Source organism: Arachis hypogaea, chromosome 13 (assembly GCF_003086295.3).
Source record: "Arachis hypogaea cultivar Tifrunner chromosome 13, arahy.Tifrunner.gnm2.J5K5, whole genome shotgun sequence".
Lineage (NCBI taxonomy): Eukaryota > Viridiplantae > Streptophyta > Magnoliopsida > Fabales > Fabaceae > Arachis > Arachis hypogaea.
The window spans coordinates 83,643,319-83,655,625 of record NC_092048.1 but is presented as its reverse complement, the minus strand read 5'-3'; the positions used below and the strand labels follow the sequence as shown (position 1 = coordinate 83,655,625).

The 12,307-nt window shown below is 40.4% G+C and overlaps 1 non-coding gene across 1 annotated transcript; it reads right to left on the bottom strand.

Moving 5' to 3' along the window:
- Positions 1-4,809: 4,809 nt before the first annotated feature.
- On the bottom strand, positions 4,810-4,913 carry LOC112739852 (small nucleolar RNA R71). The gene has a single exon (XR_003170787.1). It is a non-coding gene; the product is annotated as a small nucleolar RNA R71 (small nucleolar RNA).
- Positions 4,914-12,307: the final 7,394 nt, after the last annotated feature.

Here is a 12,307-nt window from a genome sequence, read left to right as displayed (position 1 = left end):
TTCTAGAGAGAGAAACCTTTGTTCCTCTCTAGATCTAGCTTTAATTTGATCTTCCCTTGTTGAATTCTGAATTGGATCTTGTTAATTACTAGTTTTACTTGTTTAATTTGAATTCTCTAGTATAATTTTGCTTAGATCTTGTGTTAGTTTTATGTTTCCTTGTTGATTGTCATTTTATACCCATTCCATGAATCTTGTAGATTTTGATTTGTTATTGTTGCATTGATAATTTCCATGATTAATTATGTTGTTTGAGTGATTGTATGTTGGTAATTGTTAGTGGGTACTTGTTAAATCCAATTTAATTGCAATTTAATTAGATCTTTTATTAATGCTTACCATGTGTTTGATGAAATGTTTCCTTTGATTATGGAGTAGTCCTTTTTTACTCTTGGCCTAGGCTAAGGGAGTTGGGTAAACTTGAGTCATTGGGTCTAATGAATTTGATGATTTGGGAACCCTTAGTCGTCAATTTGATAGCCATTAACACTAGCCTACTACCAAGTTAATTGGTAGTGAGGTTGGACCTTATGGGTTAATGTTGACCAAACCATTTAACATACTTCAAGTATAGAAGTAAACTTAATGAGTTCGGTTCCTCCCAATTGTCAAGATATGGTTATTAGACAAGGATGGTGACCTCAATTCCCATGCCTAGCCAATAGTTACTTTTATCATTCATATTTGAAAACCCAAAAATCTTGATTGTTTTGTCTTAGTTATAGTTACTTGTTTAGTTAGAATAGAATTACATTGAATGTTATTTGATGACTTTGGAATTAATCACATTTTGTTCTAATTGTTTGCATTAGTTTCTTGCATTCCAAGATTACTTGCTTGTTAATATTCCTAGTTTAATTTCTTGCTCATGACTTGTAACCCCGGATTTCTAACCAATGTTGAAGCACATGTTTGCCCATTCTTTGTGAGACGACCCGAGGTTTGAATACTTCGGTTACTTTTATTGGGGTTGAACTTGTGACAACCAAATTCCTTCTAAATTTGATACTCGAGGATTGATGTTGGGAAGAGCTATACTTGCAACGGGATTTTATTGATAAATTCTATACCAACATAGTCTCTTGAGACGCATCAAATTTTTGGCGCCGTTGCCGGGGAATGGTTGCAACATGTGCCTTGATATTGGTTATGTGAATATGTGAATATTGTAGATAGTTTACTTTCTTTTAGTACTTAGCTATAGTTTAGATTTCTTTTATATGTGTGCTATGACTCCCAAGTTTGATGACTCGGTCTCAACCAAATTCTAGCTTAGCCGAGTTTGATCCTGAGATTAAAAGAACCTTGTTACACACTCGGCAAGGTAGACGGTGGTTGGATTATACAGCTAGTACTTTGGCCTCTCTTGAGGAACATACCGAATCACTAGGCGGCACCGAGAGTGACTTGGAGTCCGCTACTTCCTATTCTTCTGTTGGCACTACTAATACATCTTTGCATCCTACAGGTGAGCCATACATGGCGGAGCTACAACGGATTACTTTGCATGAGCAAGGAGCTCCGGATATCATACTCCAACCTTTTCAAGCAAGGTATCCTAACCTTGATCCAAACTTTGAGTTGAAGAGTAGCTTGATAAATTTACTTCCTAAGTATCTGATGCCAGGGCATTTTGGCCAGTTTCACTGACCTTTTTTTTACTGTTTTTAGGTTAGTTTCATGCATTTCTTTAGGAAATAAGCTAGTTTTGGGTAAATATTCACTTATGCCTTGACTCAAGAATACATTGTGCATTTTACATGATTTCATGAGTATTTTGCATAAGTTTAGTGACAAATATTATGTTGCATTACTCATGACTTGGACTAGAGCTTTGATGCACTTTGTTGCTTGATTTCAGGACCAAAAAGGAGCAAGAAAAGGGGAGGTAACTTGCAAAGATTAATGAGAAAAGTGATTGCCAATAACACTCTCAAAAAGCCATCAATGCCCACGTTAGAGAGTCATGTTAACCAAGTTAACGTGAACTCTAACGTGGAGAAAAGAAGTTGAGCCAACGTTAGTGACACTCAACATTGTCACTAACGTTGGCACTTACTCATAAGTGGCCACGTTAGAAGCCACGTTAACCTAGTTAACGTGGCCTCTAACGTTAAGGGGGAGGGAGAGAAGCCAACGTTAGTGACACTCAACATTGTCACTAACGTTGGCCTATGGTGCTAAGTACCACGTTAACTCCCACGTTAACTTGGTTAATGTGGGAACTAACGTAGAGAATGAAGAGTTGTCGACAACGTTAGTGACACTCAACATTGTCACTAACGTTGAAGCAACCACACAACCCCCAAGAGTCACGTTAACTTCCACGTTAACTTGGTTAACGTGGAAGCTAACGATAAGCAATGAAGGATGAGCCAACGTTAGTGACACTTAACATTGTCACTAACGTTGGGATGGCTAAAAGATGGCCACGTTAGAAGCCACGTTAACCTAGTTAACGTGGACTCTAACGTGAGACCTAGGGGCACATTGGAACGTTAGTGACAATGTTGAATGTCACTAACGTTCTCGAAGGATGGCAAAGGCCACGTTAGAAGCCATGTTAACCTAGTTAACGTGAGCTTTAACGTGAAGCAAGAAGGGGCACACTAGAACGTTAGTGACAATGTTGAGTGTCACTAACGTTCTCGAAGGTTTACAAGGCAACGTTAAAAGCCACGTTAACCTAGTTAACGTGGGTTTTAACGTGAGGCAAAGGGGTGCATTGGAACGTTAGTGACAATGTTAAGTGTCACTAACGTTCCCGAACTTGGACTTTCACTAAATGATTAACACTCCTTATGCCCTGAGCTTAAGTCTCTGCCCACTTCGCACTTTCTCTCTGCAAGTAAAGCCAAGCCCAATTAAAGAAAGGAACTGCTTCAAACTCAAGATCCAAAGGCCAAAGACTTGAAGAGTGAACTAGAAGCTGAGAAGAGTAGTATATATAGGAGTAGCTTTGAATTGTAAAATAGTTTCTGGAGGCTGAAGAACCACTCTCTGTATTTACTTTCTTTGCAATTTCTAGTTTTATGATGTATTCTCCATCTTTGTTTTCATTTTCAAGAGCTATGAACAACTAAACCCCTTTCATTGGGTTAGGGAGCTCTGTTGTAATTTGATGGATCAATACTAATTTTCATTGTTCTTCTTCTATTTTTCCTCTTGATTTTACTTGAAAGCTTTCAATCTTCATCCAATTGAGTAGTTATCTTGGAAGAGAAGCTATTCAAACTTGGATCTCTTTTGAACCTTGGAAGAGGAATGAAGGGATCAAGCTAGAAATGCTTTCTCATGCTGGACCAAATTGGGTTTGGATGGGTATGTGACTGTAACCCTCTCAATACTTGGTTTGGGAAATGCATGTGGTATAATCAGTGACCATACTTCATCTCTTCTCATGAGCAATTGACCAAGGAATTGGCTATTGATCAAGATTTGAGAGATTGAATTGCAAGAAATTGTAATTCAATCACTTAAGATTGCCAAGGAGATCAATGAGTGCATTGATTGAGGAAGAGCTGAGAATGAACTTGATCCGGAGAATTGCAACATCTCCTAAGCCCAATGAACTCCCCATCTCTAATCTCACCCATTCTCTTTAATTTCTGCGATTTACTTTTATGAGCAAATCCCCTATTCCCATTTACAATTCTGCAATTTATTTTCAGTCATTTACTTCCAGTCCTTTAATTCTAGCATTTACTTTTCTGTTATTTACATTCCCGCCATTTTATTTTCTGCAACTCTCAACCCAAATTCTGGATTCGCTCAACTAGAACATTCTTCTAATTAAAGTTGCTTGATCAATCAATCCCTGTGGGATTCGACCTCACTCTATTGTGAGTTTTTACTTGACGACAACTTCGATACACTTGCCGAAGGGAGATTTGTCGAGAGACAAGTTTTCCGGGCATCAAGTTTATGGCGCCGTTGCCGGGGATTGATTGTGCATCAACAATGATTAGATTGGAAGATCACTAGATTGAGCATTTTATTTTGTGTATTTCATTTTCTATTTGATTGATTTACTTTCTATTTTAGTTAAACTTCTTCCTTTCTCCATCTACTCTTTTGTTTTTCTTTGTTATTTTCAATTCTGTTTGCTAACCCACTAACTGTTTGATATATTGCATCACCCACAACTAACATCAATTCTGACATAAATACTGTCTGCACCTATCTTCTCTGCTTGTACTTGTTGGTTGTATGACAGGGAGAAGAAGCGGGGCTTCAACTTCCTTTGATTTTGAACCAGAGAGAACCTTCCTTAGACTAAGAAGGGAGGCAAGAGGAAAACGAGTAGTTGGTGCTGAAGAAGAGGAGGAACAGTTTGAGGAATACTTTGAACCAAACATAGAAGAAAATATGGAAAATCATCATGAAGAAGAGATTCACAACCATGGCAGAGGAGGTGGAGCAAATCATGCTGGGGAGGATAGGAGAGTTTTGGGCTCTTACATTAATCCAAACCCAGGCAATTGTGGAAGTAGCATCCAAAAGCCAACAATCCATGCCAACAATTTTGAACTTAAACCACAGCTCATCATCGTTGTTCAGAATAACTGTTCGTTTGGAGGAGGTGTTCAAGAAGATCCCAACCAACATTTGACCACCTTCCTGAGAATATGTGACACAGTGAAATCTAATGGTGTTCATCCTGACGCCTATAGATTGCTCTTATTTCCCTTCTCACTCAGAGACAAGGCAGCCAAGTGGCTGGAATCCTTCCCAAGGGAGAGCTTGACAACTTAGGAGGATGTGTTGAACAAATTCTTAGCAAGATTCTACCCTCCTCAACGAATCAATAGGCTGAGAGCTGAGGTTCAAACCTTCAGGCAACAGGATGGTGAGACTCTGTATGAAGCATGGGAGAGGTTCAAAGACTTAACAAGGAGGTGTCCACCTGACATGTTCAACGAATGGGTCTAGCTGCACATTTTCTATGAAGGGCTCTCTTATGAGTCAAAGAAGGAAGTAGACCATTCATCTGGAGGGTCCTTGAACAAGAAGAAGACCATTGAGGATGCCATAGATGTTATTGAAACAGTAGCAAAAAATGACTACTTCTATGCTTCCGAAAGAGGGAACACAAGAGGAGTGATGGAGCTAAACAATGTGGATGCTCTGTTGGCTCAAAACAAGCTCATTACCCAGCAGCTGGCTGACCTCACCAAGAAGATGGAGATGAACCAAGTAGCAGCAATTTCCACTTCATCAACAGCACAAGAAGGAGTAAACCAAGAAGCAGAAGGGAGTCAGGAGCAAGCTAACTACATTGGGAATTCACCAAGGAAAAACTATGATCCATACTCCAAGACTTACAACCCTGGATGGAGAAATCACCCGAACTTTGGGTGGAGAAGTGAGCAAGATCAAAACCAAGACCAGAGACGTTACAACTCCAACAACAATGCAGCTCACCAACAATTCACCCAGAGGACATCTCAACACCCCCACAACAACACTTCTCCACATACTTATCAAAACCAAAACAGCACATCTGCTCCGAACCACTCATCAATTGATGACAAGCTCTCTAAGATTGAAACATTCATTGAAGGAATATGCAGAGACATTCAAGACAGTAAAGTATTCAGAGAGGAAGTGCAGTCAAACATGCAGAATCAAAATGCTGCCATCACAAAACTGGAGACACAAATCAGCTATCTTTTAAGCAGCTTCTGAACCACAATTTTTGCTATGATACCCATTCAAGCAAAAGGGAGGAGTGTCAAGCTATCACACTTAGGAGTGGGAAGGAACTGAAGGAACATCCCCAAAAACCACTAAAAGAAAGCTCAATTGAAAAGGAAGAGGAGCAAGATGGAATGCAACCCCCCACGCCAAGTTTGCAGAAAGAGAAAAGGATACCCCAACTCAACATCTCAAGAGCTCAATACCCCCAGCTATTGAAGAAAAAGGAAGATGACAACCAGTTCTTGAGATTTTTGGAAATCTTCAAGAAGCTACAAATCAACATACCATTTGCTGAAGCCATAGAACAAATGCCACTTTATGCCAAGTTTTTGAAGGAGCTAATGACTAAGAAAAGAAGCTGGAAGAACAATGAGACTGTGATACTAACTGAAGAGTGCAGTGCTATCATTCAGCATAAACTACCTCAGAAACTGAAGGATCCTGGGAGTTTTCAGATCCCTTGCATTATAGGAGAAATCACAGTAGAAAAGGCTCTTTGTGACTTAGGGGCCAGCATCAATTTGATGTCAGTAGCTATGATGAGAAAGATGAAAATTGAGGAGGCTAAACCAACAAAAATGGCTCTACAACTGGCAGACCGATCGTTCAAATTCCCTCACGGGATAGTGGAGGATTTGCTAGTAAAAGTAGGAGATTTCATATTCCCAACAGATTTTGTGGTGCTGGACATGTAGGAAGACGCCAAAACCTCCATCATTTTGGGAAGGCCATTCTTGGCTACTGCTGGAGCTGTCATTGATGTTCAAAAGGGTGACCTCACCCTTAGATTACACAATGAAAAGATGACATTTAATGTGTTTAAGGCCATGAGTTATCCACCGGAACAATTGGGGGAATGCATGAGGTTAGATGCACTTGAGGATGAAGTGCAGGAGAATTTTGAAGAAGATGAACCTGAAGAGAACGAGAGATTGGTGGAGGAAGAATCTGAATCAAGTAAAGAGGTAGCTACAACAGAAACACATATACCAGATGCACCAAAGGAAGGGAGCGAAAAATCAGAAGCACCCAAACTTGAACTCAAAGTACTGCCACCCACTCTCAAATATGCATATCTAGGAAAAAATGAAAACTACCCAATGATCATAAATTCATCCCTCAGTCAAGATCAAGAGGACGAGCTACTCAAGGTGCTGCGGGAGCATAAGGATGCCATTGGATGGACCCTTGCTGACTTGAAGGGAATCAGTTCAGCCATATGCATGCATAAAATACTGTTGGAAGATGACGCCAAGCCATCCATTCAATCCCAAAGAAGGCTGAACCCAATCATGAAGGAAGTGGTACAGAAAGAGGTTATGAAGCTTTGGCAAGGAGAAGTCATATACCCAATTTCGGACAGCCCTTGGGTTAGCCCCATACATGTCGTACTGAAGAAGGGAGGGATCACTGTGGTTACCAATGAGAAGAACGAGCTCATACCTACAAGGACCGTCACAGGATGGCGGATGTGCATAGACTACAGGAAGCTCAATGATGCTACACGAAAGGACCATTTTCCCCTTCCATTCATGGATTAGATGTTGGAAAGACTTGCAGGGCACGCTTATTATTGTTTTCTCGACGGTTATTCAGGATACAACCAAATAGTGGTTGATCCAAGAGACCAAGAGAAAACCTCATTTACCTGTCCGTATGGAGTGTTTGCCTATAGGCGCATGCCATTTGGGTTGTGTAATGCCCCTGCAACTTTCCAACGCTGCATGCTTTCTATCTTTTCAGATATGATAGAAAAATTCATTGAAGTTTTTATGGATGATTTTTCGGTATTCGGAGATTCTTTTCCTAGTTGCCTACATCACCTCGCCTTGGTATTGAAAAGGTGCCAAGAGACCAATTTGGTCTTGAACTGGGAAAAATGCCACTTCATGGTGACAGGGGGAATAGTCCTTGGTCACAAAGTCTCTCACCAAGGCATTGAGGTTGATAGAGCTAAAGTGGAACTTATTGAAAAACTACCCCCACCCAGTGATGTCAAGGCAATTAGAAGTTTTTTAGGGCATGCTGGTTTTTACAGAAGATTTATTAAAGATTTTTCAAAGATAGCCAAGCCCTTAAGCAATCTCCTTGTGTCTGATACACCATTCATCTTTGATGAAACCTGCATGCTAGAATTTACACATTTGAAAAAGAGGTTATCCTCTGCTCCTATCATTTCCCCACCTGATTGGAACTTACCATTTGAATTGATGTGCGATGCATCTGATTTTGCAGTTGGGGCAGTGTTAGGACAAAGGAAAGATAACCTAGTTCGTCTGATATACTATGCTAGCAAAGTCCTTAATGAAACTCAAAGAAATTATACCACTACTGAAAAGGAATTGCTAGCAATAATTTTTGCATTTGACAAAATTAGATCATACTTCATTGGTGCTAAAGTGATCGTTTTTACAGATCATACAGCACTTAAATATTTGTTTACCAAGCAAGAATCGAAGCCAAGACTAATAAGGTGGATCTTACTGTTGCAGGAATTCGATATTGAAATTAGAGACAAGAAGGGAGTGGAGAACAAGGTGGCAGATCACTTATCTAGAATCCCTCATGATCAAGGTGGAGAAAATGATACAAGTGTTAACGAGCTCTTCGCTGATGAGCTGTTGATGACAGTTCATAAAGCACCATGGTTCGCAGATATTGCAAATTTCAAGGCAACTGGAGCATTACCCCCAGGGATCAATAAGCATCAAAAGAGGAAGCTCATGAATGATGCAAAATACTTTGTCTGGGACGAGCCATATCTCTTCAAGAAATGTTCAGATGGAATTCTTAGAAGATGTGTATCGGAAGAGGAAGGGAGAGAAGTCCTATGGAACTGTCACGGTTTATGCTATGGCGGGCACTTTGGATGGGACAGAACTGCAGCAAAGGTGTTACAAAGCGGATTCTTTTGGCCCACTCTTTTCAAGGATGCCAAAGAGCTAGTAAAAAGTTGCAATGAATGCCAAAGATCTGGAAACCTGCCCAAAAGAAATGCCATGCCACAAAATTTCATCTTGGAACTTGAACTGTTTGATGTGTGGGGAATTGATTTCATGGGACCATTCCCAACCTCATATGCAAACAATTACATCCTGGTAGCAGTAGATTATGTTTCCAAGTGGGTAGAGGCTATTGCAACCCCAACTAATGATAACAAGGTAGTCATGAACTTCCTCAAGAAGAATATCTTCAGCTGGTTTAGAGTCCCAAGAGCCCTCATCAGTGATGGAGGGAGCCACTTTTGTAACAAACCACTGGAAGCTCTCCTCTTACGATATGGGGTAAAACACAAAATAGCCACACCTTACCATCCTCAAACAAGTGGGCAAACTGAGATATCCAACAGAGAGCTGAAGAGGATCCTGGAAAAGACTGTGGGCGCATCTAGAAAGGATTGGCTGAAGAAGTTGGATGATCTCTGTGGGCATACAGAACAGCATTCAAAACCCCACTGGGAATGTCTCCATATCAATTAGTCTATGGGAAAGCTTGTCATTTACCACTAGAGCTGGAACATAAAGCTCTTTGGGCTATCAAGATACTAAATTTTGACAGCATTGCTGCTGGTGCAAAAAGAATCTTGCAGCTGCAAGAGATGGAGGAATTCAGGTCACAAGCCTATGAAAACACTAAGATGTATAAAGAGAAGGCAAAAAGACAACATGACATGCACTTGGCACCCAGGAGTTTCAAAAAAGGGCAGCAAGTACTCCTTTACACTTCTAAATTAAGGCTGTTCCCAGGGAAACTCAAGTCAAGGTGGTCCGGACCTTTCTTGGTTACAAAAGTGTCACCATATGGCCATATCGAAATCACGGATGAAGGTTCAAAGAGGACTTTTACAGTGAATGGACAAAGACTCAAGCATTATCTGGGCAACATGGGGGAAGACCCTAGAGTAAAGTACCTTCTCAAATAATTAAGAACTCGTCGAGCTAGCGACGATAAAAGAGCGCTCTGTTGGGAAGCAACCCAACCTCAGGTAGTTTTAATTTCATCCTTATTTCAATAAAAGTCACAAGTGGTTTCCCCTGTATTGAAAGGAGCTAAGTTTGGTGTTCCACACCAGAACAATCCAAGAGTGATGGTGTAATTCTAAGTTTGGTGTTCCACTAAAGGACATTGGTTAGAATTACATCCCACTCCCAAAAGAACATTGCTAGCTCCATCCAACCAAGAGAAACCACTTAGGTGTAGTTAGACTATAGGTGATCATTGCTTTGTTGATAATAAGATATGAGGGTCTCGGCATATATGCAATATTGTGTACTGGGCAAAGAACTAAGTTTGGTGTTCACACACCAAACTGAGTTCAAGAGGCACAAGCATACATATAAGCTAACTATGTCTCAAGTGCTTTGGGAACAAGCAACTTCCAGTGACCTTGTAGGAATCTTATAAGGAAATGGTGCACTTTCACCCAAAGAAGCAAGGCAACAAAAACAAGGAGGACAAGCAAGGAAAAGAGTGTGGACACCCACAACAGTAAAAGGTGGTGGAGTTCCTTCTTTGTTCCATCTTTCTCTGTGTTTTAAATAAGGAAGATCTTGTATGAAATAGAACTTGCTTCCATGTTATGTTTAGACCTTTTTCAAATCATGTTATTTTTAGTTTTTGGTATTGAAGAGAGTCTATGTGCACTGGTCTTTATGTCACTGCATCATTCCCTTATCTACTTGTAAGTTTGTCCCTTTTTATCAAATGAAGAAGAGAATGTTTATGTTTTTAAAAGACCAGGGTAGAGTTCATATTGTGGAAGTGCATTCATGAATCTTTGGGGTAGTCATAAGTTAGCTAAGTTGGTTCAACCACAAGGCTAGGAGGACAACTATCTATCCTGAATACTTTGCTTTGGATACACTCATGAGACTAAGTTAATAACAAGATCCTAATAAGAGAAAAGGGAAAGAACAATGGAAGTGAAAAACAAAAGAAAAAGAGTAAGCAATAAGGCTAGGCATCAATGGTTTTAAGCTTGAGGCAAGTGTCTGTGGTGCTCCTGTGTGAGCGATCTACTTGGATGAATAAGCTCTTAGGGGTGCCTTATCACTTGATAACTTGGGTTAACTAACTCGGGATTATCAGCTGAAAGTCCACTATCAAGAGTAACCCTCACTACAGAGCATTTAGTAACCCAAAGAGGTGCTGGACACCAAGGTCTCAAGAAAAGAAAATAAATAAACTAAATGCCTGTAGTGTGTATGTATGGGGGATAGGCTTGAGGGAGTAAGTCCTTAGGGGTGTCTCAACACCTAGCACCTTGAACCAACTGGTTCGGGAGTGTTGGCTGAAAGCTTATCTTAAAGAGTTGCCCCCTTACAGAGCACCTAGCCTAAATAACACAAACAACCCTTGTAATAACAATAAAAGGATCAATGAATAAAAGTCTCATGGGATATGAACAAAGTAGGTGTTTTAGGACAGGATAAAGGTCTGAAAGCCAATAATGGAATGAACCTAAGTTGCTATGCATGAAACCACCATAAAATTAGTAATATGACTTCCACAAGGATGACTCATTCCTCTGGATATTCATTTCATCATTCTCTTGTTCCAGTACTTGCTTAGGGACAAGCAAGCTTTAAGTTTGGTGTTGTGATGCCAGGGCATTTTGGCCAGTTTCACTGACCTTTTCTTTACTGTTTTTAGGTTAGTTTCATGCATTTCTTTAGGAAATAAGCTAGTTTTGGGTAAATATTCACTTATGCCTTGACTCAAGCATACATTGTGCATTTTACATGATTTCATGAGTATTTTGCATAAGTTTAGTGACAAATATTATGTTGCATTACTCACGACTTGGACTAGAGCTTTGATGCACTTTGTTGCTTGATTTCAGGACCAAAAAGGAGCAAGAAAAGGGGAGGTAACTTGCAAAGATTAATGAGAAAAGTGATTGCCAATAACACTCTCAAAAAGCCATCAATGCCCACGTTAGAGAGTCACGTTAACCAAGTTAATGTGAACTCTAACGTGGAGAAAAGAAGTTGAGCCAACGTTAGCGACACTCAACATTGTCACTAACGTTAGCACTTACTCATAAGTGGCCACGTTAGAAGCCACGTTAACCTAGTTAACGTGGCCTCTAACGTTAAGGGGGAGGGAGAGAAGCCAACGTTAGTGACACTCAACATTGTCACTAACGTTGGCCTATGGTGCTAAGTATCACGTTCACTCCCACGTTAACTTGGTTAAGGTGGGAACTAACGTAGAGAATGAAGAGTTGTCGACAACGTTAGTGACACTCAACATTGTCACTAACGTTGAAGTAACCACACAACCCCCAAGAGTCACGTTAACTTCCACGTTAACTTGGTTAACGTGGAAGCTAACGAAGAGCAATGAAGGATGAGCCAACGTTAGTGACACTCAACATTGTCACTAACGTTGGGATGGCTAAAAGATGGCCACGTTAGAAGCCACGTTAACCTAGTTAACGTGGACTCTAACGTGAGACCTAAGGGCACATTGGAACGTTAGTGACAATGTTGAATGTCACTAACGTTCTCGAAGGATGGCAAAGGCCACGTTAGAAGCCACGTTAACCTAGTTAACGTGAGCTTTAACGTGAAGCAAAAAGGGGCACACTGGAACGTTAGTGACA